Source organism: Cervus elaphus, chromosome 5 (genome assembly GCF_910594005.1).
Source record: "Cervus elaphus chromosome 5, mCerEla1.1, whole genome shotgun sequence".
NCBI lineage: Eukaryota > Metazoa > Chordata > Mammalia > Artiodactyla > Cervidae > Cervus > Cervus elaphus.
Window position 1 is genome coordinate 98,531,029 of NC_057819.1, and position 20,437 is coordinate 98,551,465.

Genomic DNA, 20,437 nt, shown 5'->3' on the forward strand with positions numbered 1-20,437 from the left:
CCTCAGCGGCATATTCATCAGCTCCTTGAAGGATACAAAAACACAAACAGCGCTTGGAGCATTTGCTCTCCCTGGACAACACTGAGCTAATATTTGTTTTAGCAAATGGCTGAGCTGTTCATCTTCTCTGGCAAAGGGGATTTGTTTTCCTCTTGGGAAATCTCTGAGATTCTAAGTCAGAGAGGCCTACATCTGGAAGAACCAGCATCTCCTTTATGGCCTGAGTAACAGGAAAGTGTGCTGTATGGTGAAGAGGAAGGAACAGAACCAAGTGGAGGCAATCCTGGCTGTGGTCCTAATTGTGTGCCAGGTTTTATATGCATGGCCTCATTCACAAGAGCCCTGAGAAGAATGAGATTGATTTGGGAGGGCAGGGTCCCATTTCACAGAGAAGAAAATTTCAACACTGAGAGGTTAGGTAACTTGTCAAAGGCTACACAGCCTGTGAGGGACATGGATGGAATCTGAAGCCCATGTGCAGTTGACCCAAGGCCCCTACATATGCAGGTCAATGCTGCACCAGCCACAGAGACTTGTCAGCAGAGAGGACCTCATTTACGTCTCTGATGGGACAAAGCAGAGTCATGCAGGGAGCAGAGATTGAGGCGCCAGTCAGCAGAAATCTCTATAGACTCTGATCCTGCCAGGAATATTTGTTCCAAATTCAGAAGCCCAATTCGAACTGGTCTAAATAATATAAGAATCTATCCACTCAGGACTTGGAAGCTCTTGAGGAAAGACAGACTTCAGAGCTGGTTGGATTCAATGGCTAAACAATATCATCAGGGATCTGGTACTCTCTTTTCTCCTCTCTGCCTTCTTTCGAGTCATCTTCTCTCATGGTGGCAAAATGGCTGCAGAAGTTCCAGATATATCTTCTGTATTCCACCATCTGGAGAGAGGAGGGTTAGCTTTCAATGGATCTCTCAGGCCAGTAAGGAACCTTCTTTCCCGTAATCACCTGGGAAAATTCTCCTTACATCCCGTTGGTGGTGGTGAAGTCACTAAGTCATGTCTGACTGTTGCGACCCCATGGACTGCAGCCCGCCAGGCTCCTTTGTCCATGGGATTTCCCAGGCAAGAACACTGGAGTGGGTAGCCATTCCCTTCTCCAGGGCATCTTCCCAACCCAGGGATCAAACTCAAGTCTACTGTATTACAGGTGGTCTCCTGCATTGCAGACAGATTCTTTACTGACTGTTGACCCAATTCGGGTCACATACCCATCCCAGAGCCAATCTATTTGGCCAGGGGAAGGCCTTGCGCTGACTGACTGGGTTAACTGAACAAGACACTGTAGCAAGGTGGGTGAGATTAGGAACTCGACTGAGTAAAAGGAAATCAGAATAAACTCTTGGAACTAGAGTTGGGTTGATGCTCTAAAAAACAACGCGGTCACTGCATGTAGCCATTTCACTCGTGCATGAGCGATGGAGGACGTTTGTGGGAGGGAACCACCAGGTCCAGGGTGCCAAGCAGACCAGGTTCTGTTTGGAGTCAGACTGGGGTTGGGAGGTTAGAGACCGTGGCTCAGACCTGAAACCTGCTTGACAGGTCAGTCAGTGCAGCTGCGGGTAGTGAGAGGCAGAGTAAGGACTACGAAATGCAGGTGCCTTCAGATACGCAGCCAGCTCCAGGATGGTCCCTCTCTCCATGGGATGGGGGCAGAACCCCTCTAAGATCAGCCTATGGAGTGGCCCAGCCGAGAGAGACTGAGGGTCTGGATGCAGTGGTGAGTCTTTATGAAAAGGCAGAAGACCTTTTAGGAATGAATGATTGCTACACCCAGAATATCTATTTCTATAAACCCATCAGCTCCATGAGAGCAAGGACTGAGTTTTTCATCTCTGTCCCTAGGACCCAGTATGCTTTCGTGCTTAGTCGCTTCAGTCATGTCTGACACTTTGTGACCCTATGGACCATAGCCTGCCAGGCTCCTCTGTCTATGGGATTCTCCAGGCAAGAATACTGGAGTGGATTGTGATACCCTCCTCCAGGGAGAACCCACTAGATAGCTTGGCATATTGTAGGCACACTTCAGAAGTGTTGAATTAATTAGCATAGCCAAGAAGGTAAACCTATAGAAAGGTCAGTGGAAGGAAATAGTAAGGCAGTCACGTCGCGCTCAAGAGAGAGAAATGACACACACTTGAAAAATGGCCTCTACGTGTGTATATATGTGTGTGTGTGTGTGTGTGTGTGTGTATCCCTCTCCTGCCCCACCTCTCCCTATCTCTCCCACCCAGGTGTTCTTCCATCTCCCAAGACCACAACAAATTTCAAGAGACTAGAATACAAATAAATCTGAGCTGAGAATCACCCTCAGATCAGATCAGGAGCATCTCATTGCCTTTCTCCAGGTAACCCACTCAAAAAAGTGGCAGCCAGGAGATAATCCCCAAACCAACAAATGACCACCTCAGAGCTGATGCCCCAGGGATGAAGGAAGCCTGTCTTCTGCCAGCTTCTGAGCAGCTCAGACCCAGGGCTTAACTGTAAGGGCTCCTCTGGAGGTGCAGGTTCCATCCTGGAGTGAGTAGAAGCAGGGAGGATGGGGGAGAATGAAGCCAGCCAACCAAGCCAAAGTCCTGTCAGATGTCACGGGGCTGCCCACTCCTCAGCATCTCCCAAATGACTAAGAAACAAGGACTAAAGCCATGACCTTAAGAAAGTCCCTGAAAGAGAGACAGGGACAAGACAAAGACACAGAGACAGAGAGACAGAGTGAGAAGAATAGAGAGAACCAGGGTCGTGTGCATAGAGACAGAGGAGGTCTGTCTTCTTGCAGCAGGGGCAAGGGGCAGATAAAGCATAAGAGCCTCTGAGATGTGGGGACAGAGACAGGGTCGTGATAGGAACTGAGATGTAGGAGAGGAAGGGAGGGCACAGATGGAGAGGGGAGAAGGGGCGAGACAAGACTCAGGGTCAGAAACAGGGGGAAGTCCACACAGATGAAGGTCAAAGACCATGGGAATAAAAGACAGTGATGGGAGGGGAGGGAAATATTCTGAAAGAAGGGTGAGCTTGGACCAGATTATCCACACTTGTCTATCCAGGCTTCAAGTTCTTTTTTCTCTGACTTCAAAGGAGGGGGAAAAAAGACTGAAGAAAAGGGTAGAGAGACAGGGAAGGGGAAGGTTGAGAAACTGAGGTGCTATAAGGAGAAATGAGGGCATGAGAAGAGAGGGGATGTCAGCCCATAAACTCAGCTCAGGGAAATGTCAAGGGGAGGAGGGAGAAGCTTGGCATGTTTGTCTTGGGGTCCCTGGACCTCCCTGATCTGCAATAAACACATCTTAGCAGTGCCAAAGGACAGGCTCCTCCTTCAAGGAGTCTGAGGCTCAGGTTCTCACATTGCAGGAGTGGTGATGGGGTATGGGGTTCCCCCACAGGTGAATTTAGGGATCTGACATCTCCGGAGGGTGTTTGTGAGCACCCTTGCTTGCTCTCCCTAGGGAGGTGGTTCATGGTGGTTGGCTTCATTTCCTGACTTTCTTCTGCAACTGACTTTCTGATTCTGTCTAGCACTTATTATTTTTAAATGAAAGTGTATTAAAATTACTTTTATTTTGAGAATTATCTGAGAATTTCACAGCCCCTCTGGAGAACATCAATGGTATCCTAGGGGAGCTGTGAACAGAACTGGGAACCCTTCTGAGGCAGACGTGTGCCATCTGCCAGCTCCAGTGCTGACGCCAGCAGTCAGTGGTGTAGGCCCCTGGGCGGGGGTGGGGGTGAGAAGGGACCCTGAGTGACAACAAGCTTTCACCCAGAGGCGAGAGCCAGTATGTGGCTGGCCTGATGGGAGGGCCAGGTTTGGGCTCAGCCTGTGACTATAGCGGCTTTATATGTGGCCAAGGTCCTTTGTCAGGCAGAGTCCACTCTCTAAGGTCGAGTCATGAGGCCGCAAAGATTCCTACAGGAGTGCTGTCCTGGCTCAGCCTTCATCACCTGCCCATTATCCAACATAGCTAAAGTCCCATCAAAGCTGGTAGGCAAGCCTGCATCTCATCAGGCTCACATCAGCAGCCTCAAACCTTCCAGAGAGCTGCTCCTCCAAGCCCCTGCCTCTCCTTTTGCCACTCATCTCCCAGAAATTCTCTAGTTTTATAAAAATCAAATCTGCCCAATGACAGGCACTGTCATTCACAGAAGTTCCAAGAAGGAGCACTCCTGTCTCTGGCAGCCCAGAGTGCCTTGTCATGGCAGACATCCTCCTTGGGGGTCTGGCTAAAAACAATCAGGTTCAAGGACAAATCAGCTTAGCATGTGAGACTGTTTCCTTTGATCCATCAGATCTGCTCCAATACAGGACAGCAATAATGCATATGGAACCATCTCTAAGTCTGTACTGGATGGTAACACCTCAGTCCATCCTCTGACAACCCTGGTGACAAATATTAGTCTATTGTCTCTCTTTTACAGATTAGAGCATAGAGGCTCGAGAAGATGTGTAAATTGTACATGTAACAAGATAAGTTGGACCACCATTCACCCTGGAGGAGGGAGGGTTGTAAGTCGGGTCTGTCCATCAAGCATCAAATGGGTGCTTAACCAGATGGACTCTGAGGTTTCACTCAGCCCCAGCTTCTGTGAATCTAAGGTTGTAAGTATCCCATGTGTGTGTGCTCAGTCACATGAGACTCTTTGTGACCCCATGGGTTGAAGCCCGCCAGGTTCTTCTGTCCATGGAATTTTCCAGGCAAGAATAATGGAATGGGTTGCCATTTCTTCCTTCAGGGGATGTTCCTGACCCAGGGATTGAACCCTCATCTCCGGTGTTTCCTGCATTGGCAGGTGGATTCTTTACCACTGCACCACCAGGGAAGCCCTATGAAATTATCACCAGGGAAGCCCTATGAAAGTATCACAGGCAAAGAGAAGGATGGACAGAGAGTGGGTCAGGTGTTCTTCTCAGAAGGAGAAGCATCTTTGTGCAGAAACACACCTCCACGGGTGCTGGGTTTTGAAAACAAGACCATCTGTGCATAGCCTGGAAGATCCGGACCTGGATAAAGAGTCAGGTGACTGGCTCTGTGTGAACTACAGGGGAAATGGGGCCTGGGGGTTGGAGCCAGAGAGATAAGAAAGGAAGGCGACAGAGCCTGGAGCCCGACAAGGATACCAGAGCAGTTACTTATTATTCAGGAACAGCCCAGGGCTTCTGTGCCCAGAGATTCCTAATATCCATGTTATGTCCTTTACTGTGTGAATCTGAGAAAGAAACTTCCCCAACATCCCAGCACTTTCCTGAGTTGTACCTCATGCATGCCTTGATGCTGTGGCACTCTCGGGGAGTGAAGGAGTTGGGGGGTTCCCCGTGAGGTGATGTGATCCCCAGAGAGGTAATTCAGCTGAGAGAAGGGACAGAATATTCAGGATGATCAAGAACTCAGCAGAGGCTGGGGCTTAGCACCTGCACCCAAGAATCCTTGAGGTGTTCAGAGAGATGCTGGAATGCACCTCTGGTCTCAAAATGGTAGCCCAGGCTGCTGCCCACCCCACCCCCAAATCCACAGAAATCATGTAGATGGTATAAAAACAGACATGCTGTGTGTATGGGGGTAGAGAGTCTATGGGAACCCTCAGTGCTTTCTGCCCAATTTTGTGAACCTAAAACTGCTCTGAAACATAAATTCCAATTGAGACGTTTAAAAGAAGAATAAATACAACATAAAAATAAGCATGTGCATACATAGCCTGTAATGCAGGAGCCTCAGGAGACACAGGTTCGATCCCTGGATCAGGAAGTTTCCCTGAAGGAGGGCATGGCAACCCACTTCAATGTTCTTGCCTGGAGAATCCCCATGGACAGAGGAGCCTGGCAGGCTTTGGTCCATAGCATCGCAAAGAGTCAGATGTGACTGAAGCAACTTAACACACTTGTACGCACTATGTTGTACATAGCCACATTTGAAAACTGGGGAGGGACTTGTTAGAAACCTGGAAACTGAGAAGACTTTATACAAGAAGGAAAGATGTAGAAGGGATCTTCATTTCCAAGGTGAAGAGGGAACTGCCAGCTTCTGGTAAATAGGAAGGAACACGGAGGAGAAATTGTAACACAAGAGGAAAACGGTTGGCAACAGCGGAGGCAGGACAGGGAACTCCATGCTCCCAATGCAGGGGGCCTGGGTTCTATCCCTGGTTAGGCAACTAGATTCCACATGCTACAGCTAAAATTTGCAGCTACACATGCTGCAAATAAGACCCAGCACAGTCAAATACATTGAAAAAAAAAAAAAAACTTCTTAATAAATTTAAAAAGAGAGCAATAGGACATGGACTGTCTCTAGTTGGTGCAGTGAATGTGGGGACTTGGGGGCAGAGAGTAGTGCTCAGGGAAGCTGGCTATAACTTAGAAGAATGGGGACCACTCACCTCCAAAGCACCATTCACTGAGGTACCCTGTCCAGGGGCATGACCCATCCCACCATCCTCAGTGCTCATAAGAAAGAGCCAACTTCCTACTAAACCCCATGTGAGGTGCACAACAGTCTAAGAGGAGATCTCAACTCTGAAGACGGGTGCAGAGTCGAGAATCACCATACATGAGAAGGGACTTGAACCAATTTTAATTCACTCTTGAACCAATTTTAATTCAGCCCAAGGATGAAAGAATCTTGGGCTAAGGATTCTCAGGAACTTCTAAGAAGCAGCTATGGCTTCTAGAACCACCCTTCACTGCCCTTGGCAGAAGCAGACCCTAGGCTGGAAGTCCTTCAGACTATTGAGATGGGTGTTCTGGGTGATGCAGGGAGGAATGGATGGGGAAGTGGGAGGAAGTAATGAAATCAGCACTGGATGATGGGGGTCCAGAGAGCCAGGCTTGGTTCTCCGGACACTTCATACCCACATGTCCCAGAATCTCTTCTCAGCTCTGGCAGAGCTCCCTTAAATGAATCCTTCTCATTTTCAGAATGTTCTTGAGATAACGTTAGCATCTTCAGGTGCCTTCAAATGTGAAATGAAATGCTGGAGGTGAGTAGACCACAGCAGGGGAGATAATGGATCACTTTCTAAATATCAGTTTCTATTAGCTGCAAGCTGAGGTCTATATTGCAAATGGGGCTTGTGCTTGAGGAGAGAGCAACAATGTGGTTCAAGTTCAGCCGCTGACTGAGGATTGCAAACAACCACCAGCCACTCTTGGAGCGAGGCATCAGCTTCACGGCCTGAGGTTGGCTTCACTGGCCAGCCGGCCCATCGGCACTGTTCTGCCTCAGCAGCTTCCAACTCAAGAACCGTGGCATATTGCAAGGGACTGTTGAACCTGTATATACTCCAGGCACTGTCTGCAACCTCGATAAATTGTATGCTTATGTGTCAATGCACAATCATGTCTCTAGCAGATACAGATGGTTCCAAGTTCCTGAATTCAAGGCATCTTTTCTTAACATTAAGTGTTTGTTCAATCAAGAATTACTACAAGGACTTCTCTGGCCGTCTAGTGGTTAAAGACACCACGCTTCCACTGCAGGGTTCAATCCTGATTGGGAAATTAAGATCCCGCATGCCACACAATGCAGCGAAAAAATAGGAAAAAACAAAATTACTGCAAATATTGCTGTTAACATGTGAGTCCATAACATTTTTTAACAAAACAAAGGAGTCCCTGTATCCCAAAAGATGGCATCCAGGGCTCTCCCCAAGAGGTGCCCCTGTGCCCAAGAGCAATTTGTTTTGGAGGAAACAAGAGGAATTAGATAGTCTTGGGGATTAGATATGCTTGGCTATGAACAGACATGAGAGGTAGGCTGGGTATAATGGGCAGGGAGAATAGGCGAGGCATAACTTAGACATTGCACAAGGGTGTATAGTGGTTGGGCCTGGTGGACGGGTGGGTAGGAGCAGCTCTGGGTCAGAGTGAACGTGGGTAGGTGTGAATGGGTGTGGGTGCGTGTGAGTGTATATAAATGAATATGAATAGGCTTGAGTGGGCAGAGACAATGATGCTCCCCCAGTCGTCCAGCAACCCCTCACACCTCCCAGCCACTTCTTGCGGTGAGGCAGGACCCTCGTGACTACTCCATAGACTATGGGCGGAAGCGACTTGTGCCCTTTCTGGGCAAAAGCATGGAAGAGCCAATTTGTGACCCTCTAGGTGAAAATCCCATGGGCGGAGGAGCCTGGTAGTCTGCAATCCATGGGGTCGCTAAGAGTCATACACGACTCAGAGACTTCACTTTCACTTTTCACTTTCACGCTTTGGAGAAGGAAATGGCAACCCACTCCAGTGTTCTTGCCTGGAGAATCCCAGGGACGGGGGAGCCTGGTGGGCTGCCGTCTATGGGGTCACACAGAGTCGGACACGACTGAAGCAACTTAGCAGCAGCAGCAGGTGTCTCTTCGGGTGCTTCAGTGACCACAGCTTCATCACTTTGTGTCCCTGAGGGACCGTGTGTTTTCAGCCCTGCCCCCTGCTTACCAAAGCTGGATATGTTGCATCAATAAGAAATAAGCTGTAGTTGTATTAAATGACTGAGATTTCAGAGTTAATTTTCCTGCAACATGACCTAACCTGTCCTGGCTAATGCAGTGGTTAGGGGAGGATGGGTGCCTGAGTGGGGAGAACATGCCGTGATACATGAGTACAGGGAAGATTTCATTCATTCAATCCATCTATCCAACAGGCTTTTATGAGGAAGTTACTAGGGATTCATCGGGCATTCATGGTAACTCCGTGGTAAAGAATCTGCCTGCCAATCCACCTGCCAAGGCAGGAGACACAGGTTCGACATCTGAGTCAGGAAGATCCCTTGAAGAAGGAAATGGCAGCCCACTCTAGTATTCCTGTCTGGAGAATTCTATGGACAGAGGAGCCGGCCGGGCTATAGTCCATGGGGTCGCAAAAGAGTTGGACATGACTGAGTGACTAAACAACTAGGGGTTCATTAGTGAACAAAATGATCAAAATACTGGTCTTAGGAGGAGTTTCCATTCTAGTAGAGGAAGAGAAAACAATAAACAAAATTAAATAAATAGTATACTGGAAGAGGATCCATGGAATGGGGTGAAAAAAATAAGGTATCTGAACTGTAACCTTGACTAACAATAGCCGTATGGTTAGACTGCCCTTAACAGAAAATGGGCAGGAGGGGCTCCAGGAACCAAGGCTGGGCAAAGGTCATGACCTCTCTCCTGGCCTGGCCTAGAGATCCTTTTTCCCTGAATGAAACCCTGAGAGAAAGGATGAGGGAGGCTTCAAGGCCCTCAGTGCATGCTACAGCTCTGACTTTCGAGAACAAGTCCATTTCATGGACAAATGAGGGGGCCATTCAGGCCACATAGAGTATTAACTGAGTGGAAGGAGGGAGGTTTTCTGTCCAAATGTGTCTGATGTGAATTTGTCTCGTACCTGAGACAGCAAGGTGGGCAATGAAAGTGTGCTGACTTTGAACTGTGCCATATTTTATCTGTTTACTTTCTTCCCATTCCTGAGCTTGGGTCTCAAAGTCTCCAGATTTTAATACCTGGAAAGGGGAGAGAAGCGTGTTAGTCGCTCAGTCGTATCCGACTCTTTGCGACCCCATGGACTGTAGCCCACCAGGCTCCTCTGTCCATGGGATTTTCCAGGCAAGAATACTGGAGTGGGTTGCCATTCCCTTCTCCAGGGAATCTTCCCAACCCAGGGATCAAAGCCCGGTCTCCCTAATTGTGGGCAGATGCTTTACCGCCTGAGCCACCAAGGAAGTGGGATGGGGAAGTGGTGTGAATCTGTTATTGCTTCCGTTTTCTGCAGCCTAAGAGCATAGACTGGCATTCACTGTTTCCAAACTTTCCTTTATTCTCTCCAGGATAAAGATCTCCCAATTTGGAAATTACAAGCAGCATCCCCTCCCCTCCCCCCCTCACCTCCTAGAACTATACACAATAAATAAGAAGAGAGTTGCTGAACCTGGCTTAGTGGGAGAGCAGGAAGGTGTTTGCAGAAGGATTTTTGAAACCACGTGTTGCCGACAGCACCAGACAGACTGTCTCAGACCCCTGGGAGGAAGATGCAGCCCAAGGCCATCACTTGAAATTAAGTACAGTTCATTAAAACACAATATTTAGGTATAATAATTCTGGAGGAGCAGCTTTGAATAATTGAAGGTGCATTTAATTTACTGTATTGCTCTGTTGTGAATACTAAGAGCGAGACAATAGCAATTTTTAAAGTTGAGTAAATAATGATTAATAAATTTTCAACATGGAAGTTCCTTGCTACTAGACTTAATTCTCCATACACAGGACTTAGCTCATGCACCCAGATGTTTGGTGACTACGTGTATTTAAGTTCCTCCATGCACCCCATGGTTTCATACGCCTCCTGTGCATCAGTTTCCAGCCACGAACCACAGACTCTGATCCCTACCTTCCTTTCAAGATAGATTCTGTAAGCTCATAGAATCCATATTTATTTCCAGTTAACTTTTTAAGTATCAACTTCATAGTAAAAATATTGATAATTTTGTCAATAGTATCAAACTATACAGATCCTTCTTTTCTGTTTCATTCTATTTTTACTCCCATGTGTTTCTGATCCACAACGTGGAGTGGGGACCACTCAACCAGGAGCTCAGGTGCAGCTCTGAGAAGGGGCAGGGGTATGCAGCATGCTTGTCTTGTTCCTGACTTATTAGGAATCTCAGAAACATTTATTGTCTTACTTTGTAGGTCTCTTGTAAATATCCTTTTTCTAATAAAGCAAGTTTTCTACTGTATCTAGTTTGAAGAGATTATTTTTAATAGGGAATGAAGTCGTTTTTGACTTTTTTTTCTGGATTGGAGTGTGGGGCTTCCCTGATAGCTCAGTTGGTAAAGAATCCGCCTGTGATGCGGGAGACCTGGGTTTGATCCCTGGGTTGGGAAGATCCCCTGGAGAAGGGAAAGGCTACCCACTCCAGTATTCTGGCCTGGAGAATTCCATGGACTGTATAGTCCACGGGGTCTCAAAGACTTGGACACGGCTGAGTGACTTTCAATTCAATTAAATTCAATAGCTGATTAACAATGTTGGGATGGTTTCAGGTGGACAGCAGAGAGACTCAACCATACACAAACATGTATCCATTCTCCCCCAAACTTCCCTCCCTTCTAGGCTGCCGCCTAACATTGAGCAGAGTTCCCTGTGCTACACAGTAAGTAGGTCCTTGTTGGTTATCCATTTTAAATATAGCAGTGTGTACTTGTAGATCCCAAACTCAGGAATGGAATCTTATTTTGTATTTGTGCTTCATCTAGCTTCTTGGACTAAAAGATTAATTTGACTTTAAGCTCTTTTATTTTTATAAAAGCCATATATATGGTTACACATTTTCCTCAGAACACTATTTTTTTCCATAACTCACAAATTTTGTTACACAATATTATTTTTCTCAATATATAATGAGATTTTAATTTCCATTCTGATTTCTTCTTTAACCTGAGTAATTCAAAATGCACATGTGGTTTTCTAAAGCTTTTATATATATATATGATTGCTTGATTATCTTTTTAATTCTACTGCATTTTGCATATGGAAATGGCCTGTTTAAATCAGCCTGTATGAAAAATGGCTTGCTTCTGCCTTTCAGAGTTTATTGACATTTCCTTTGTGGTCCTACTTGGATTGATTTTTAATCTAAATTATAATCACAAGTGATATAATTGAAAAGAAAACTATATTGTGTTAAGCACAAAACTAACAAAATCAAAACTTTCACTTTCTGCTCACGTTTCCTGTTTTCTTAATTTTTTTATCTATTTTCTATGTCAACTTATGACTAAAGTATGTGATTTTGTCCATTTTTTCCTAGCATTCATATTTCAGTTTTATATATGATTGTGGCTTTGTATATTTCTCCTTGTGTTTCTATCTTGTTTTGCTTTAATATTTCAAATCTATGTTGTTGTCATGGAATAGTTCATACTTGTGATCATACTTTGATGTATTATTCCTTTTATCTATAAATAGTGCTTTAACTTGCCCCTTATAAAGCTTTTTACCTTAAATTCCATTCTTCCTGATATTAATATCACTATTCCAGATTTATTTGCTAATATTTTTGTCTATTTTCAACATTCCTTCATCACTTTGTTAAGAATTTCTCATGCAAATAATATATATCTGGATTTTATTTCTTTTACTCATTCTGTGAATCTCTGTCTCTTAATAAGACAATTTAACACATTGTTGTGGTTACTTAGACTTACTCATGTCAAATAATTTTGTGTTTTCCACACTTTCTTCTTGTTCTTATTTTTTCCTTTCTTTGGTTGAACTGACAAAATCTGCTTCGTTTCACTTTTCTTCCAGGTTTAGAATTTACATATTTTATTTATTCTCTCACTGGTATTCTCAGCTTTTCCTCACAAGTATTTAACTTACATTTTTAAAACGATAACAATAATAAAGGGAATGAGAGGAGACTTTGGGAGGTGATTGATATGTTTATGGCCTGAATACTAGTGATGATTTCACGGGTGTATTCCTCGTCCACAGACTCATTGAGTTGTGTGTATTAAATGTGTACAAATATGGCAGCTTTTACACATCAACCATACCTCAGTAGAGTTTTTTTTTTTAAACTTACATTTTTCTAATACTAGTCATTAGCATTGTGTAAAAGAAGAAAACAGGGAAAACTATCCTTGACCTTGGTCTTGGCAATGATTTCATGCATAAGATACCAAAACTACAGGCAACAAAACTAAAATAAACAAGCTAAAAGCTAAAATAAACAAACTCCAGGGCTTCTGCACAGCAAAGGAAACAATCAATAAATTGAAAAGGCAACCTACAGAATGGGAGAAATATTTGTAAATTATATACTCAATGGGCTTCCGTGGTAGCTCAGACAGTAAAGAATCCATCTGCATTGTGAGAGACCTGGGTTCCATCCCTGGGTCGGGAAGATTCCCTGGAGGAGGTCATAGGAACCTACTCCAGTATTCTTGCCTGGAGAATCCCCATGGACAGAGGAGCCTGGTGGGTTATAGTGCTTGGGAGCGCAAAGAGTTGGACATGACAGAGCAACTAAGCACTGCACAGCATATATATCCAATAAGAGGTTAATATCCAAAATAAATACGAGCTCATACAACTCAATAGCAAAAAAAGAAAAAATCCAGTTTTATAATGAGCAGAGTGCTGCAGTAGATATTTTTTCCAAAGAAGACATGCAAATGGCCAAAAAGTATATGAAAATGTGCTCAGCATCACTAATCATCAGGGAAATGCAAATCAATACCATGCGATATCACCTCACACCTGTTAGAATGGCTATTAACAAAAGGAAAAGAGACAGAAAGTGTTGATGAGGATGTAGAGAAAAGGGAACCTTTGCACACAGTTGGTAGAAACATAAATTGATGCAGCCACCATGGGAAACAGTACATCGGTTCCTCAAAAATTTTTAAATAGAACTACCATCTGATCTGGCAAACCTATTCCTGAGCAAATACCCTAAGGAAATGAAAACAGTATCTTGATACAATATCTACACACCCATGTTCAATGCAACATTATTCATAAATAGCCAAGATATGAAAATAATGTAAATGTTCTTTGGCAGATGAATGGATAAAGAAAAATGATCTCCTTGGACTGCAAGGAGATCAAATTAGTCAACCCTAAAAGAAATCAGTCCTGGATATTCAATGGAAAGACTGATGCTAAAGCTGAAACTAATACTTTGGCCACTTGATGTGAAGAAGTGACTCCTTGGAAAAGACTCTGATGCTGGGAAAGATTGAAGGCAGCAGAAGAAGGGGACGACAGAGGATGAGATAGTTGGATGGCATCAATGACTCGATGAACATGAGTTTGAGTAAGTTCCGGGAGTTGGTGATGGACAGGGAACCTGGTGTGCTCCAGTCCATGGGGTTGCAATGAGTCGGACACAACTGAGCAACTGAATGAACTGAACTGATAGACACACACACACACACACACACACACACACACACACACACACAGTGGAATATTACTCAGCCGTTAAAGAGAAAGAAAATCTTGCTTTCCGCAACAACATAAATGGAACTTAAGGGCATTCTAAGTGAAATAAGCCAGACAGGGAAAGACAAACACTGTATGGTTTTACTTATATGTGGAATTTTTTTAAAAGCCAATTTTATGGAAAGTGAGAGTAGAATAGTGGTTGTAGGGACTGGAGGAGGGGAAAAATGAGATGTTGATCAAAGGGTACAAACTTTCAGTTTTTAGAGTAAGTTCAGAGTAGCTAACGTACAGCATGGTGACTATAGTTAATAATATGGTATTCTATACTTGAAAGTTGCTGAGAATAAACTTTCAGCATTTTCAGGACTTTCCTGGTGATCCAATGGTTAGGAATCTGCCTTCCAGGGGACACAGGTTCACTCCCTAGTCGGGGAACTAAAATCCCACATGCCACAGGGAAGTTCCTACATGCCGTAACTAAGACCCGGCACAGCCAAACGAATTTTTTGTTTTTAAATCTTAGGCATTCTCAACACAAACACTAAAAGAGTTAAATTAACTATATCAGAAGCTAGGTTGCAGGTTGGGGCTACCCCATATTCATTGTCCACCATATTGAACTGGTTACCTAATTGATTTCTCAAGTTTCTTTATTCTCAGATTGCCAGAACATGTCAACAGAGGCTGTTATTTTGGGGGAGGATCATGAAGCAGAGAACAGATAGCACTGTGGCATTCATGCATTTGTCTCTGTTAAGCGAACAGGAACGTTTTGGCGGCCAAATATTTTGACAAAAGCTTTGCAACTTCTTTCTTGTAATCTCCCTAAGGAATAGTTTCTCTTAATACCAGAGAGTCTGTGAATAGTGGCTGGCCTAAATATATGAATATTTTATGCATGCTAAGTTGCTTTAGTCATGTCTGACTCTGTGCGACCCTATGGACCAAGAGGAGCCCGCCAGCTCCTCTGTCCATGGGATTCTCCATGCAAAAATACTAGAGTGGGTTGCCATTTCCTTCTCCAAGGGACCTTCCTGACCCAGGGATCAAACTCACGTCTCTTAAGTCTCCTGCATTGGCAAAAAAGTTCTTTACCTCTAGTGCCACCCAATATTATGAATCATATTTTCCTAATTCTTCTCATGCCCAATAACTTTTTACTGGATACACAATTTTGTCAATTTTGCCTGGTTGAGTGCTGGGTGTTTGTATATTTCTGTAAATATTCTTGAGCTGTGTTCTAGGAGGCAGCTGTGCTCTAAGTTATTTGCAAACAAACATTTAATCCTTGCAGGTTTTGCTTCTCGGATTTGTCAGGCAGGACCAGAGCAGAGCTCACTCTTCCCTCCTGCTGGGGCTGGAGCCTTCCTTGGGTTCTACTCACCCCCTTGCGAATCTCACGGTTTCTAACCTGGCTGGTGGCAAGAGGCATTCTTCTCAGCCCTATGTGAGCACCAGGCACTGTTACTTCTGACCCTTTGGATGGTGCTTCCCTGATGCCAAGTAGTTTCCCCACATGCAGGCTCTGGTCAGTTCTCAACTGAGTACGTCAGTGGGACCCTGGAGACCTCCAGAGTTCTCTGTGCAGCTCTCTCCTCTCCACATCTCCCGGTCTCTCAGGACCAGCTTCCCAGCTCAGGAAATCTGTTGGGATCTTGGCTTCCCTCCCTGTGCTGAAGCCTGGAAACAATCAATATGTGTGTGCTGCTGTGTTCTTAGTCACTCAGTCACGTCTGAGTCTTTGCAACGCCATGGACTGTAGCCTGCCAGGCTCCTCTGTCCATGGGATTCTCCAGGCAAGAATACTGAAGTAGACTGCCGTTTCCTCCTCCAGGGGATCTTCCCAACCCACGGATCCAACCCGGGTTTCCCATATTGCAGGCAGATTCCTCACTATCTGAGCTACCTGGAATTAAAAGTGAGGAAAGATGGGAGGGCCTTGGGCGTCCCAGGTGGCGTTAGTGGTAAAAGAGTCTGCCTGCCAATGCAGGAGATGTAAGAGATGCCGATTCGATCCCTGGGTCTGGAAGATCCCCTGGAGGAGGGCATGCAACCCACTCCAGTATTCTCACCTGGAAAATCCCATGGACAGAGGAGCCTGGTGGGCTACAGTCCATGGGGTCACAAAGAGTTGAACATGACTGAAGCAATTTAGCACACACACAGGGAGAATTCCAGATACCAGGACACAAGACAGATAGTCAGAGTCCTGATATTAAAAAAAAAAAAAAAAGGCTTAATAAGGAGCATAAACTTCATTCGGGAGGAAATGAGAAACCATCAAAGCAAACAAAAAGATGTGAGCAACAGTAGGCATCATCAAATCTACCTACTAATAATAGCATTAGCATTACCTACTAATAATGTTAGCTAATGTCATTGGGTGTTTATTATCAGTTAGAGCCTTTTCTACATCCTTCCCACATACCATTCTGTAAATTCACACAACAACCTTACCAAGTAGTTCCTGTTATCTTTATTTCACTTACAAGGAAAATGAGACACAGAGAGTTTAAGAAGTGTGCCATAAGCAATTCAGAACCCATGTCCCCCCACACACCATCACTCTGGCTGCAGTATACGGACTGCTTGGATCATAAACAGAAATAGGATCATCGGGGAGAAGGGATGATGCCTGAACCAAGGCAGTGGAATGCAATTGGAGAAAAGGAGATCTCTTAAGGAACGATAAGACTCAGTCCAATCAACAACTAACAATACAAGCTGCTTTTTGTAGGATGAGTGAGAAAAAGAATTGGCAATGAAGATTCTCAAGATGGTGCCATTCACTGATACAGGGAACATGGAGGATGAAAGGAGAAGGGGATTTCATTTGGGTGTTCCAAGTTTGCATTCCTGTGGCTGGGTTTACATTCTTGGGTCATGTAGAAGGTGGTGTCCGGGAGATAAACAGATCTGGAGCTCAGAAGAAGAATCCAGGTGGGACAGAATATCATCTATGTCTAGGCATTAGTAGCTGGCATGGGATAGGTCACCTCGCAGGAAGTGGTAGACAAGATAACTGGCTTGGTCTGAGATGCCTACTAGGGACAGGGCTATAGAATCAGGATTAGAGTTTGAGCCAGGAACATCATCTCTTCTTCTTTATTCCTAACCAAAGAAATGAACCATAAGAACAACTTCCATGGTGTACCTGGTGACAGCCCATCACACCCCCAGGCTGACTGTACACCACATCACACAAGAGGCAGCAAGGTGTGATGAAAAAAGTCAGATTTCAGGGGTTTCCAAGGTGGCTCAGCAGTTAAGACTCTGCCTTCAGATGGGGGGAGGGGATAGTTAGAGAGTTTGAGATGGACATGTACACACGCTATAGTTAACATGGATAGCCAACAAGGACCTACTATAGAGCACAGGAAACTCTGCTCAATGTTCTGTGACAGGCTGGGTGGGAAGGGGGTTTGGAGGAGATAAGATACGTGTATGTGTACGGTTGAGTCCCTTCACTGTTCGCCTGAAGCTATCACAACACTGATAGTCAGCTATACCCCATTACAAAAATAAAAAGCTTAAAACAAAAAAAAAGAATCTGCCTTCCAATGCAGGGGACACAGTTTCAATCCCTATTCAGGGAACTAAGCTCCCTCATGCCATAGGGTAACTGAGCCCACACACCACAGCTACTGAGCTCACAGGCCACAACAAAAGAGCCTGGGTGCTGCAACAAAGACACAGCGCAGCCTGAAAAAGGAGTCAGATTTCAGAGTCAGACAGACCCAACCTTGAATCATGGCTCCACCATCTATTAATTGTGTGACCTTAGATAGCTCATCTTATATCTCTAAGGCTCCATTTTCTTTTTTTTTTTAATGCAGATAACAATGCCTAATTCATAGAGTGGTCCTTCACTAATAGCTCAGTTGGTAAAGAATCCACCTGCAAAGCCAGAGACCCTGGTTCGATTCCTGGGTCAGGAAGATCCTCTAGAGAAAGGATAGGCTACCCACTCCTGATTCTTGGACCGCCTTTACAGCTCAGCTGGTGAAGAATCTGCGTGCAAAGTGGGAGACATGGGTTCAATCCCTGGGTTGGGAAGATCCCCTGGAGAAGGGAAAGGCTGCCCACTCCTGTATAGTCCATGGGGTGGCAGAGAGTCAGACATGACTGACCGACTTTCACTTTCAATACTTCAGCTCATAGAGTAGAAGTGAGGACTAAATGAACAAATGTATGGAAAGCACCAAGTAGAAATTGAGCAGACACTCAAAAAATTATAGATCAGCCATCTCTCCTCCAACCTCAGCAGCTTCCTTCTTCAGAGCACATTTGATGTCCTTTCAGTCTTAGAATATCTGCCAACTAGATCCTTCCCAGCTCCTTCATTTGTGCTGAAAGAAAACATGAAAGCTACCCACATGGCAAAGAAATCATCCTTAGAGAAGTAGTATATTTAGTGGGAAACGTTTTAATCAGACAGTTCTGAGTTCCAGTACAGACTCCGACATTTGCTAGCTACATGGTCCCAAGAAAATCATCTAACCAGTCTGAGCCTTAGTTTCCCCATCTGTAAATGGTGGTTATAACCTTACCTCACAGGACTGTTTGAAGGATTGAGTGAGATCCCAGATGCCAAAATACCCACCACAGGGTCTTACATACAGCATGTGTTCAATAACTGTTAGCGACTACCACGTGAACCAGCAATTCCACCCTGGCCATATACCCAAAAAAACAAAACGCAAATTCGAAAAGATAACATGCACTCAAATGATCATTGCAGTACTATTCACAATTGCCAAGATATGGAAGCAACCCAGGTGTCCATCCACAGATGAATGGATAAAGATGTGGTGTGTGTACACACACACACACACACACACACACACACAGTGTGGAATACTACTCAGACACTAAAAAGAATGAAATCTGCAGTAACATGGATAGACTTGGAACATATTAAGCTAAGTGAAATGAGTCAGACAGAGAAAGATAAATACTGTATGATGTTACTTATGTGTGGAATCTAAAAAATACAACAAACTAGTGAATAGAACAAAAAGGAAGGAGACTCACAGATATAGAGAAAATGCTCGTAGTTACCAGTGGGGAGAGGGAGAGGGGAGGGCAAATCAGGGATAGAGAATTAAGAAGTGCAAACTATTAGGTATAAAATAAGCTACAAGGGTATATTGTACAACACAGGGAATATAACCAATATTTTATAACTATAAATGGAGTGAAAATGTTAGTCACTCAGTCGTGTCTGACTTCTAGGGTTCCCATGGACTGTAACCCACCAGTCTCCTCTGTCCATGGAATTCTCCAGGTAAGAATACTAGAGTGGGTAGCCATTCCCTTCTCTAGGGGATCTTCCCGACCCAGAGATCGAATCCAGATCTCCCGCATTGCAGGCAGATTCGTCCATCTGAGCCACCAGGGAAGCCTCATAATTGGAGTATAACCTTTAAAAATTGTGAATCACTACATTGTAACTTATATAATGTTGTACATCAGCTATACTTCAATTCTTAAAAAAGATTAAAAAAAAATAGTTCCTATCAACAGCTTTATTTCTATTCTTTGTCCCCAGAAACAAAGTCAGAAGTTGCCCTTCCCCCATCTGGAAGTCCAAAGCACTATATCTTTTGAAACGAAGGCTCACATTCTGTTTCCTGTGACCTTTATTTCTGAGAAAATTCTGCCTTCCTTCCAGACAGAGAACTGCCTGGGGGACAGAGACTGTGTCTGACCCACCTCTGTCTTCCCCCAGACTGCCTGGTTCATATGAGGTACATAGTAAATGTGCACGGAATAAAAGGATGAATGAGTAACTAAATGAATGACACTGCCGTTACATCAGAAACTGTGAGTGAGAGAAAATTAATTTGCAGATGGAATTATTACATTGTGTACCCAATCTTGCAAAACAATGAGGCACAGCTTGTAGGAGTTTCAAACACTTTTTCAGAAATTTAATTGCCAGTTAATTTTCCTGCAAAACACAATAACCTCTATAAGCTAAAGGGAACAAGACACAGTTCTGAAAACCTCATTAGGCTCTGCCTGAAACTGCCGTGGCTTTTTCTGAGTTAGAAACTTGAAAATGCAAGCTGCCGTAATTGCCACCATCTTTGGCTGTGAGCACGAGGCCTGTACCCTGATTCTTCCTCTCCTCGTATCCCACCGAGAGGGCAAGGATCCCACCTGCGACTATAGAAGTGGGGGTGGCCTGAGCTGAGCCATCCTCAATCCTCTCACCATGTTCTCTTGTGATCAGAGCTCAGCCTGTGACCAGGATGAGAACTCAGTCTATGCCCATGATCAGGGCAGTCTGGAGCCAAGATCCAAGCTCAGCCTCCATCCATAGTCACAGCTCTGGTCACACATCCAGACAGTTGCAGCTGAAATTAGAGGTGAACCGGTAGGACAGACCTGACATCAATACCTGAGTTGTCTGCCACAGGACTCAATACCCAGTTGTTGAATTGACTTAAATAAATGCTAGATGATTCCTCAGAGTTATAAGATGTGACACATGGGGAGGAGATTGGA

The 20,437-nt window shown here is 44.6% G+C and overlaps 1 long non-coding RNA gene across 1 annotated transcript in view; it reads right to left on the reverse strand.

Annotated features, from left to right (window-relative positions):
* Window positions 1–707: 707 nt before the first annotated feature.
* The window catches only part of LOC122693424, a 55,553-nt gene continuing 35,823 nt past the window's right edge, over window positions 708–20,437 (reverse strand). Inside the window, exons 3-4 of the long non-coding RNA XR_006340896.1 lie at window positions 2,419–2,527; window positions 708–892 (exon numbers count right to left, since the gene is read on the reverse strand). This is a non-coding gene — a long non-coding RNA (uncharacterized LOC122693424). The remainder of the gene's footprint in view (window positions 893–2,418; window positions 2,528–20,437) is intronic.